This window comes from Hypanus sabinus, chromosome 7, assembly GCF_030144855.1.
Source record: "Hypanus sabinus isolate sHypSab1 chromosome 7, sHypSab1.hap1, whole genome shotgun sequence".
NCBI lineage: Eukaryota > Metazoa > Chordata > Chondrichthyes > Myliobatiformes > Dasyatidae > Hypanus > Hypanus sabinus.
The window spans coordinates 157,951,542-157,962,279 of NC_082712.1; the positions used below are offsets into that span (position 1 = coordinate 157,951,542).

At 42.3% G+C, this 10,738-nt stretch overlaps 1 long non-coding RNA gene across 1 annotated transcript in view; it reads left to right on the top strand.

Annotated features, from left to right (window-relative positions):
• The window catches only part of LOC132396435 (uncharacterized), a 56,348-nt gene extending 46,019 nt beyond the window's left edge, over nucleotides 1-10,329 (top strand). The window contains exon 3 of the long non-coding RNA XR_009512987.1: nucleotides 9,590-10,329. This is a non-coding gene — a long non-coding RNA (uncharacterized LOC132396435). The remainder of the gene's footprint in view (nucleotides 1-9,589) is intronic.
• The last annotated feature ends 409 nt before the right edge of the window (nucleotides 10,330-10,738 follow it).

Below are 10,738 nucleotides of genomic sequence, written 5' to 3' on the forward strand. Positions count from 1 at the left end.
ATGCTGCATGTGAACAAACCACTTAAAGTCAGCTCCTGCGTGCCTGCTTTTATTTAATTGATATGTAGCAGTGCACAGACACAACACTTCCTAATTTAAAAACGCAAACACGAGGAAATCTGCAGATGCTGGAAATTCAAGCAACACACACAAAATGCTGGTGGAACGCAGCAGGCCAGCCAGCATCTATAAGAAGAAGTACAGTCAATGTTTCGGGCCGAGACCCTTCGTCAGGACTAACTGAAAGAAGAGATAGTAAGAGATTTGAAAGTGGGTGGGGGAGGGGGAGATCCGAAATGATAGGAGAAGACAGGAGGGGAAGGGATGAAGCTAAGAGCTGGAAAGTTGATTGGCAAAAGTGATACAGAGCTGGAGAAGGGAGAGGATCATGGGACGGGACTGCTAGGGAGAAAGAAAGGGGGAGGGGAGCACCAGAGAAAGATGGAGAGCAGGCAAGGAGTGATTGTGAGAGGGACAGAGAGAAAAAAAAGAGAGAGGAAAAAAAGGTGGGCGAATAAATAAATCCACTGATAATGGGGGCACTGTTGTAGTCTGGCATACTGACCTCTACCTTCCCAAGGCACAGCGACATCTCACTGATACCTCCTCATATTTGCCCCTCGATCATGACCCCACTAAGGAGCACCAGGCCATTGTCTCCCACACCATCACCAACCTTATCAGCTCTGGGGATCTCCTATCCACTGCCACCAACCTCATAGTGCCCACACCCCACATTTCCCATTTCTATCTCCTACACAAGATCCACAAACCTGCCTGTCCAGGTAGACCCATTGTCTCAGCTTGCTCCTGTCCCACCGAACTCATTTCTGCATACCTCAACACTGATTTATCCCCCCTTATTCAATCCCTTCCCACTTATGTTTGTGACATTTCTGATACTCTGAATTTTTTCAATGATTTTAAGTTCCCTGGCCCCCACCACCTTATTTTCACCATGGATGTCCAGTCCCTATATACCTCCATCCCCCACCAGGAAGGTCTCAAAGTTCTCTGCTTATTTTTGGATTCTAGACCTAACCAAGTCCCCTCTACCTCCACTTTCCTCCATCTAGCAGAATTAGTTTTTATTGTCAATAATTTCTCCTTTGGCTCCTTCCACTTCCTCCAAACCAAGGGTGTAGCCATGGGCACCCACATGGTTCCCAGCTATGCCTGCCTTTTTGATGGCTTTGTGGAACACTCCTGTTCCAAGCCTATACGGGTATGCATCCCCCACTTTTTCTTCGCTACATCGACGACTTCATTGGCGCTGCCTCCTGCACGCATGTTGAGCTCATTGACTTCATTAACTTTGCCTCCAACTTCCACCCTGCCCTCAAATTTACCTGGTCCATTTCCGACACCTCCCTCCCCTTTCATGATCTTTCTGTCTCCATCTCTGGAGATGGCTTATCTACTGATATCTACTATAAACCTACAGACTCTCACAGCTACCTGGATTATTCCTCTTTCCACCCTGTATCTTGCAAAAACACTATCCCCTTCTCACAATGTCTCTGCCGCATCTGCTCTCAGGATGAGGCTTTTCATTCCAGGACGGAGGAGATGTCTTCCTTTTTTAAACAAAGGGGCTTCCCTTCTTCCACCATCAACTCTGCTCTCAAACGCATCTCTCCCATTTCCTGCACATCTGTCCTCACCCCATCCGCCTGCCACCCCACTCGGGATAGGGTTCCCCTTGTCCTCACCTACCACCCCACCAGCCTCCAGGTCCAACGTATAATTCTCTGTAACTTCTGCCACCTCCAACTGGATCCCACTACCAAGCACATGTTTCCCTCCCCCCACTCTTTCTGCTTTCCACAAGGATCGCTCCCTACGTGACTCCCTTGTCCATTCATCCCCCTGATCCCTTCCCACTGATCTCCTTACCAGCACTTATCCTTGTAAGTGGAACAAGTGTTACACCTGCCCTTACACTTCCTCACTCAGCACCATCATTCAGGGCCCCAGACAGTCCTTCCAGGTGAGGCGACACTTCACCTGTGAGCTGGCTGATGTGGTATACTGTGTCCGGTGCTCCCAGTGCAGCCTTTTATATATCGGTGAGACCCGACGCAGACTGGGAGACTGTTTCACTGAACACCTGCGCTCTGTCTGCCAGAGAAAGCAGGATCTCCCAGTGGTCACACATTTTAATTCCACGTCCCATTCCCATTCTGATTTGTCAATCCATGGCCTCCTCTACTGTCAAGATGAAGCCACACTCAGGTTGAAGGAATAACCCCTCCCTGTTTCTCCCTAGGCCTCCCGTCCCATGATCCTTTTCCTTCTCCAGCTCTGTATTGCTTTTGCCAATTGATTTTCCAGCTCTTAACTTCATCCCTTCCCCTCCTGTCTTCTCCTATCATTTTGGATGTCCCCCTCCCCCTCCCACTTTCAAATCTCTTACTGTCTCTTCTTTCAGTTAGTCCTGACGAAGAGTCTTGGCCCAGAACGTTGACTGTACTTCTTCCTATAGATGCTGCCTGGCCTGCTGTGTTCCACCAGCATCTTGTGTGTGTTACTTCCTAATTTAGAATTTTATGTTCCTTACTTGAGGACGTATTGTGTTAGAGCTTTGGAATGGGGAAACTGTCCTACATAGGCAGGAAATTGTAGGGAGGTGCAGGAACATTCTTTGCTTTCAGCCACTCTTGATCTAACTTGTTGAGTTATCTTACCAAATCTCCAAAAAAAAAAGAAAAACGATATATTTCTGGGCATGCTTATCCAATGCACAGATATACATCCGAGATAAGCTCAAAGTTAGGAAGATGGCGATATGACAGTCTTAGAGGTGGAGAGCAGGACCTCAGGAGAATCCGGGAAAATGTTCCATTCCCACAGCGATGCTCTCTGACACTTATGAGAACGAGGGAAGTGGCTCTAATGAGGGCGAGGACTAGTTACCGCGGGACAGGAGGCTGATCAAGATTGGTCAGAGCTGACTAGTAATTAGATGACAAGATAGCACACTCTGCTGTCGAGCGTGATAGCTCTGAAGAGAGAGTTTCCTTGGAAATCATGGCCTCTTCTATTGTCGCTTCACTTTACCTCAGTTTAGTGCATATCAGATCAAACAGAATCAGGATGTAACTCCTGATGAAGAAATATCATACACTAGGATCATTGCCCAACCTACAGACAGACGGGTGAGAAATAGAATTTGCTTAAGTGCCGTTGTAGGAAAGAGGCTTTATATTTCGTGGGGCAATGGCATTTGGACTGTAACAGAGAGGAAGTGCAGTGATGGAATATGCCCCATCTAAACTGGAATCTGGGAGAAAGAACTGACAGGGAGATGGCAAAACCTTCACACCAGTTTGCTGTAGGAAGGATCTACACAAGAGGAAACAAGTCTAAAAATAAAAGAAACAGGAAAGGAGAACTTAAAGACAAGCAAAATTGCAGGGCGGACAACGATCACAAAGGAATAAATATAATTAGAAGTGTTAAAGCATGTTAAAGCTAAAGTGATGGGAACTGTTATTAAAAATATAATAGTGTCTAAACAGCAATGTCCTTTTTTCCGGAACATGCTATCTATAATAGAACAGCGGAACTAGACAATAATATATGATGAAGAAATAAATATAAAGGTAATTATTTACTCTTGGTGATAGAAACATCATGGATGGAATTAAACATTTAGAGAAGATTTTGTAGGAGAGGAAACTGGAGGAGCTGAGTCTTAATGATACAATGGTTGTAGAGAAAAAGTGACACACAAATTGATAAACATAAATTGAATTCTTAGGTTAAATTCTGCAGTAAAAAATCAAGGCTCAATGACACTGAAATTAAAAAAGGAAATCTTGGAACTAACAGGTCAACTGTGTTTGTGAAAGATATTTTGACTTCAACTTCCATTTCTGACTCCTCCCTCCCCTTTCTCGATCATGCTGTCTCTATCTCCAGAAAAAAACTGTTGATCAACATCTTTTGTAAACCTACTGATTTCCACCGATTTCTTAACTATGCCTCTTCCCACCTTGTCTCCTGTAAAAATGCAATTCTCTTTTCTCAGTTCCTCTGTCTCCACTGCATCTATTTCCAGGGTGAGGATTTCATGTCCAGGATATCAGAGATGTCCTCCTTCTTCAAAGAACAGGGTTTCTTTTCCTCCAGCATTGATGCTGCCTGCATCCGCATCTCCTCCATTTCCTGAACGTCCATGCTCACCCACTCACCCCATATTCCCATCTCCTTAAAAGGGAGAGAGTTCCTTTTGTCTTTACCTACCACTCCATGAGCGTCCACACCCAAACCATCATTCTCCACAACTTCCGCCATCTCCAAAGGAATCTTATCACCAAGCATGTCTTTACCTCCCCTCCCTGCACTCTTGGCTTTCTGCAGGGATTGCTCCCTCCATGACTGCCTTGTCCATTCGTCCCTCTTTACTAATCTCCCTCACGGCACTTATCCCACTAACGACAAAGCGCTACATCTTTCTATTCACCTCCATTCAGGGGCCCAAACATTCCTTCCAGGTGAGGCAACACTTTACCTGCGAATCTTCGGGATCATTGATTCTGTCCGGTGCTCTCAGTTTGGCTTCCCATACATTGTTGATTGGGGGGGAGGGGCTGCTTTGTTGAGCATCTCCGTTCCATCTACCAAAACTAGAACTTCTCAGTGATCAAACATTTTAATTCTGATTCCTATTCCCGTTCTGACATGACAGTCCATGGCCTCCTCTTGTGCAATGATGACGATCAGGGTAGCCTCATATCTGATGGCATGGATATCAATGTCTCTTTCCTGGAAAAGCATTTTCTCCCTCTCCTTCCCCTCTTCTTCTATTCCCCACCTCTAGCCCCTTACCTCTTTTCACCTGCCTATTGCCTCCCCCTGGTACCCCTCCTCCTTCCCCTTCTCCAATGATCCACTTCCCTCTCCTATCAGGTTCCTTCCTCTCCAGCCGTTTGCTTTTCCTACCTACCTGGCTTCACCTATCACCTTCTAGCTATCCTCCTTCCCCTACACCACCATTTTATTGAGGCATCTTCCCTCTTATTTTCAGTCCTGAAGCAGGGTCTTGGCTCAAAACTTTGTTTATTCATTTCCATGGATGCAGCCTGACCTGCTGAGTTCCTCCAGCATTTTGTGTGTGTTGCTTTGGATTTCCAGCATCTGCAGAATTTCTTGTGTTTAAGGTGCTGCCTGACTTGCTGAATATTTACAGTATTTCCTGCTTTTATTTCAGGCGACCAGCCTCTATAATCGTTTATTATGTGTTATGAATTAAGCTAAATCTGCCTATCCTGCAGACCACCAGTCAATGGAAAGAAGGCAGAGGAAATGCACAAAGAAATTAAAGAAACACAAAGAAATAACAGTAGGAGATTATAGAAGAGAAGGGAGAAATTGCCTTTCAACTTATGACGGAGCATAGGCCATCAACTTTTTTTTTGCTGTTGATGTTTCTGTAGCAGGCAATTTCTTTTTTACGAGGTTGAGTTGCTAGCTCGATGCTCAACCCAGCTCAGACGGAAGGCATGCATGGGAGTCAACTAGATTCGAACTCGGGACCTTCCGCCCCAAAGTCCAGCACTGATGCCACTAGGCCACCAGCCGGCTAGGAGATTATAATTACTCTGAAATTAATTTGTGAGACAATGGAACATATGGTAATTAGAATGGCATATGTATGTACATGTTCTCAGGATGACATTTCAGACCATTTTCACTGATGAATTGTCGGCAATAACACCAGCAATGTGCAATGGATCAGAGTTTTAGAGAAACACAAAATAGGAGAGTGTGGGTGGTGGGGGGCCATGTAGACAATAGTAATTCTAACACATTTTGAGATAATGATTGAGAAAGACAAAAACATGATTAAAAAAACACTTGAGAAAACTTGAAAGATTGGGAATTAAACTATTTTTAAAAAGGAAATTAAACAGTGCTATAACTATAAAATAATGTGGAATGGCAATAGGAAACATTTGTATCAATTTTAAAAGAATCTATGCAACCATATAGTTTCAATTTAAAAGAAAACTGAATAAAATTCAATAAAACACCATAAATGAAAATGTATGGAAATTTGAGATGTAAAAAAGATCAATAAGATGGAATTGGAGGTATATATAGATAAAAAAACTCATAGGCATCATCAGTCAAATGGCAGAACTATAAATGACTAATTTGTTTCAAACTCTTTTAGGATATTAGGTCAATGGGCATTATATCAGAAGATAAAATTGGAAAGGTATATTAAAATAAAATGAGAGGAAATTTCAAATAGATTAGTCCAATGTAAAGAGTAAGAAAATCTTGAGTTGGATATATTTCAAGTGCACATATAAAAAGAACTAAATTAAAAGATAGCCAAGCTACCCTTTTAAATATTATTTAAAAAGGATTCTATACCAGGGAAATATTTGATAGCTAAGATAGAATCAGAATCAGGTTTATTTTTACTGATGTATGTAGGGAAATTTGTTGTTTTATGGTATCATTACAGTGGAAGACATAAACTTTACTGTAAGTTACAACAAATAATAAATCAATAAGCAGATAGATTGATTGATAAATAATAAATAGATCAAAGGAGCACTAGTGAGGTAACGTTCATGGATTATTCAGAAATCTGATGGCAGAGGGGAAGAAGTTGTTCTTAAAACATTGAATATGTGTGGTTCTTCAGGCACTTGTATCTCCTTCCTTGCTGTTATTAATGTGAAGAGGATATATACTGGTATGACAGTATGTATACTCAATAAAAAGTTGAACATTTATCTAGAGATTTCTGTGTCAGTTGGCCTAGTGTTGAACTAAATGAAGTTCACCTTCAGAAACAAGCTGCATACATTTATATATAGATAGATTAAGACCCAGACATATGTGACTTGGGATGACCTAAATGACTTCTACAAAAGATGTCTTGTGCTCTCTCCATGTCCAAGCACATCTCAAGTCATCCTTGCATTCCCAATTCTGAAATCGTTGGCAAGGCAAAGATCTAGCAGTAACTGGTTCTCAGGCAGCATACTACTGAGATTTTATCTCCGGACTTATTGATAGGCCTCAGTTGGATTCCAAACAATACGAGCTACCAACAGGTTAAAAACAATATTTATAATTAGGCACTTTTACCCGGTGCTTTTGTGCATGCACAGCCGTTGTTTATCTAACCACTAGAGGGAGCAGATGGCAAAAGCTGTTCTGTATCTCTGAAATGAATGTGGTTAGAAAAAATACCACCTCTTTATCCACATGATATGGATGAAAACATAATATGTAGTTAAAAGATACAATACTCTCGAAAATTCCATAACTAAGATTTACACAGTCACAAGATAATCTATCTTGAGGTCTGTTCGCTGTTTACGAGAATCACAGGTAGTTTATCAATTAGAGTGTTCTGAACAGACAAATAAATTTCTATTTCTGTCAAATCCTCACCTGGTTTATTATGTGGTCTTGATTTTATATATGTGCTCATCATCTAGCCAAACTACAAGTGAAACCAATTCAACTCAGTTAATGATGTATACCACTTAACTGGTCCAGTGCAATGAAAGATACATACTCCCTACCTAGTTTGTTTGTATGAAATATCAGTGACCCAATAGGAACAAAACCAGAAAGTTTTCAGAATAGTTAGCTGGTCTGAAAGAGGAAAAACATATTTTTCTTTCCTCAGCTTTACTTCTCCATTGAATTCCAAAAGCCATCTTTAAGAATATGAAAAAATGAAACCGATGCAAATTTATGGACAGAAAGAGGACAATACAGGCCTTTCGGCCCACAAAGCTGTGCCGAACATGTCCCTACCTTAGGACTACCTAGGCTTTAACCATAGCCCTCTATTTTTCTGAGCTCCATGTAGCCATCCAGGAGTCTCTTAAAAGACCCTATCATTTCCACCTCCAGCACTGCTGCTGGCAGTCCATTCCACACACTCACCACTCTCTGCGTAAAAAAACTTACCCCTGACATCTCCTCTGTATCTACTTCCAAGAGCCTTAAAACTATGCCCTCTTGTGCTAGCCATTTCAGCCCTGGGGAAAAGCCTCTGACTATCCACATGACCAATGCCTCTCATTATCTTGTGCATCTCTATCAGGTCACCTCTCATCCTCCGTCGCTCCAAGGAGAAAAGGCCAAGTTCACTCAACCTATTCTCATAAGGCATGCTCCCCAATCCAGGCAACATCCTTGTGAATATCCTCTGCACCCTTTCTATGGTTTCACGTCCTTCCTATAGTGAAGTGACCAGAATTGAGCACAGTACTCCGTGAGGTCTGACCAGGGTCCTATATAGCTGCAACATTACCTCTCAGCTCTTAAACTCAATCCCACGATTGATGAAGGCCAATGCACCGTATGCCTCCTTAACCACAGAGTCAACCTGTGCAGCTGCTTTGAGTGTCCTATTGACTCGAACCCCAAGATCCCTCTGATCCTCCACACTGCCAAGAGTCTTACCATTAATGCTATATTCTGCATCATATTTGGCCTACCAAAATGAACCACCTCACACTTACCTGGGTTGAACTCCATCTGCCACTTCTCAGCCCAATTTTGCATCTTATCAATGTCCCGTTGTAACCTCTGACAGCCCTTCACACTATCCACCACTCCCCCAACCTTTGTGTCCTCAGCAAATTTACTAATCCATTCCTCCACTTCCTCATCCAGGTCATTTATAAAAATCACAAAGACTAGGGGTCCCAGAACAAATCCCTGAGTCCACCACTGGTCACCGGCCTCCATGCAGAATATGACCCATCTACAACCACTCTTTGCCTTCTGGGGGCAAACCAGTTCTAGATCCACAAAGCAATGACCCCTTGGATCCCATGCCTGTTTACTTTCTCAATAAGCCTTGCATGGGGTACCTTATCAAATGCCTATCATGTCTGTGTCATTTGAAAAAGTTCAAAGTTCTAAATAAATTTATTGTCAAAGTCAGTATTTGTCATCAAATACAGCCCTGAGATTCACTTTTTTATTGACATACTCAATAAATCTATAATGGAATCAATGAAAGACTGCACGAATTTGGGTGTTCAACCAGTGTGCAACAGACAACAAACTATGTAAATACAGAAAGAAAGAAATAATAATAACAAATGATTAAACAATAAGTATCATGAACATGAGATGAAGAGTCTTTGAAAGTGAGTCCATACGTTCTGGGAACATTTCAATGATGGAGCAAGTGAAGATGAGTAAAGTTATTATCACTGGTCCAAAAGCCTGATGGTTGAGGGGTAATGGTGGTGTGAGTCCTAAGGCTTCTGTACCTTCTTGATGGTAGCAGCGAGAAGAAAGCATGGTCTGAGTGTTGGGGGTCCTTAAAGATGGATGCTGCTTTCTCGCAACAAGGGTTTGTGCATATGTGCTGAATGGTGGGGAGGGCTTTACCCATGATGGAATGGGTCATATCCATTCAAAAGCATTGGTGCTTTCATACCAGGCTGTGATGCAGGCAGTCAATGCTCTCCACCACACACCTGTAGAAGTTTGTCAAAGTTTTAGATGTCATGCCAAATCTTTGCAAACTCCTAAGGAAGTAGAGGTGCTGCCATGCCTTCTTCATAATGGAATTTGGTTCTCTTTTCAGGATCTATTCAGGCCAAGATCTACTGGACAGGCTGCTTGCATGTCGACCTTGGAGACTGAAATCACAGGATCATCTGTGGCTGCAGGTTCCTCCATGTTTGAATGGTCAAAATAAGCACACAACGCAATGAACTTGTCTGAAAGCAAAGCCCCATTGTTGCCCATGTTGCTTGATTTTAATTTAAATGAGGTGTTGGCATTCGAGTCTTGTCACAATTATCGAGCATCCTTCATTGACTCAGGTTTAGTCTAGAATTGCCACGTCACCTGCGAGATGGCTTCCAGAGATTGTATCTGGACCTTTTGTGACTTTCTTGGTAACCGGACTTGAATCCTTCTGACTTGCCCTCAGCAGAGTGCCCTCACCAGGGCTTCTGATAGGGATGAATCTGAATGATTGTGTGAAACATACTAATTTACATCTGTTTTAATAAGCCCTCCCAGTCACGTCTGTTCGAATTTATATACACGCCCTGTTCCAATGTGTTGAACAACTAGTTCCAGATCTTGACCACCTTCTGGATGAAAATTATTTCCTAATCCCGTCGCAGATCCTCCTAGCATATTCCTTAGTTTATGGCACCTTTGCTTATTAAATGAGATCCTTCCTATTTACTGTACTTAATAAATTTAAACCTCTGCATATTCTGTAATACAATTTAGTGCTCAAAGCTACATGGAATATTTAAGCTCTCATCTAACTAATGCCATTATATTGTAACCTTCCTTATGTTCTCTGTTTTCGCTAATAAACGCAAGCATCTCATATGCCTTTTGACCCAACTCATTGACCTTTACTACTACCTTTAAAAATCTGTGCACGTATACTCTTGGGTCATTCTATTCATCCATATCACTCAATATCTTTCCACCTGTTGGACTTCCCCAAACGTATAACCTCACACTTCTCTGGATTAAGTTCCAGTTGCCATTTTTCTGTTCAACTAACAAGGTAATCTATATTTTATTGTGAGTATTTTCAGTGTGAACTGGATGCCCAATTTGTGGTAAAAATTCAAAGGAGCACTCAGTTTGTGCTGTACCTAGTTTGGGGTATTTTCCAATGCACATGAATTTAGTTGATGAAGCAGTGATGCAGCTAGTAGAACAGCTGTCTCTCAGTTCCAGCAAACCAGGTTCAATCCTAATC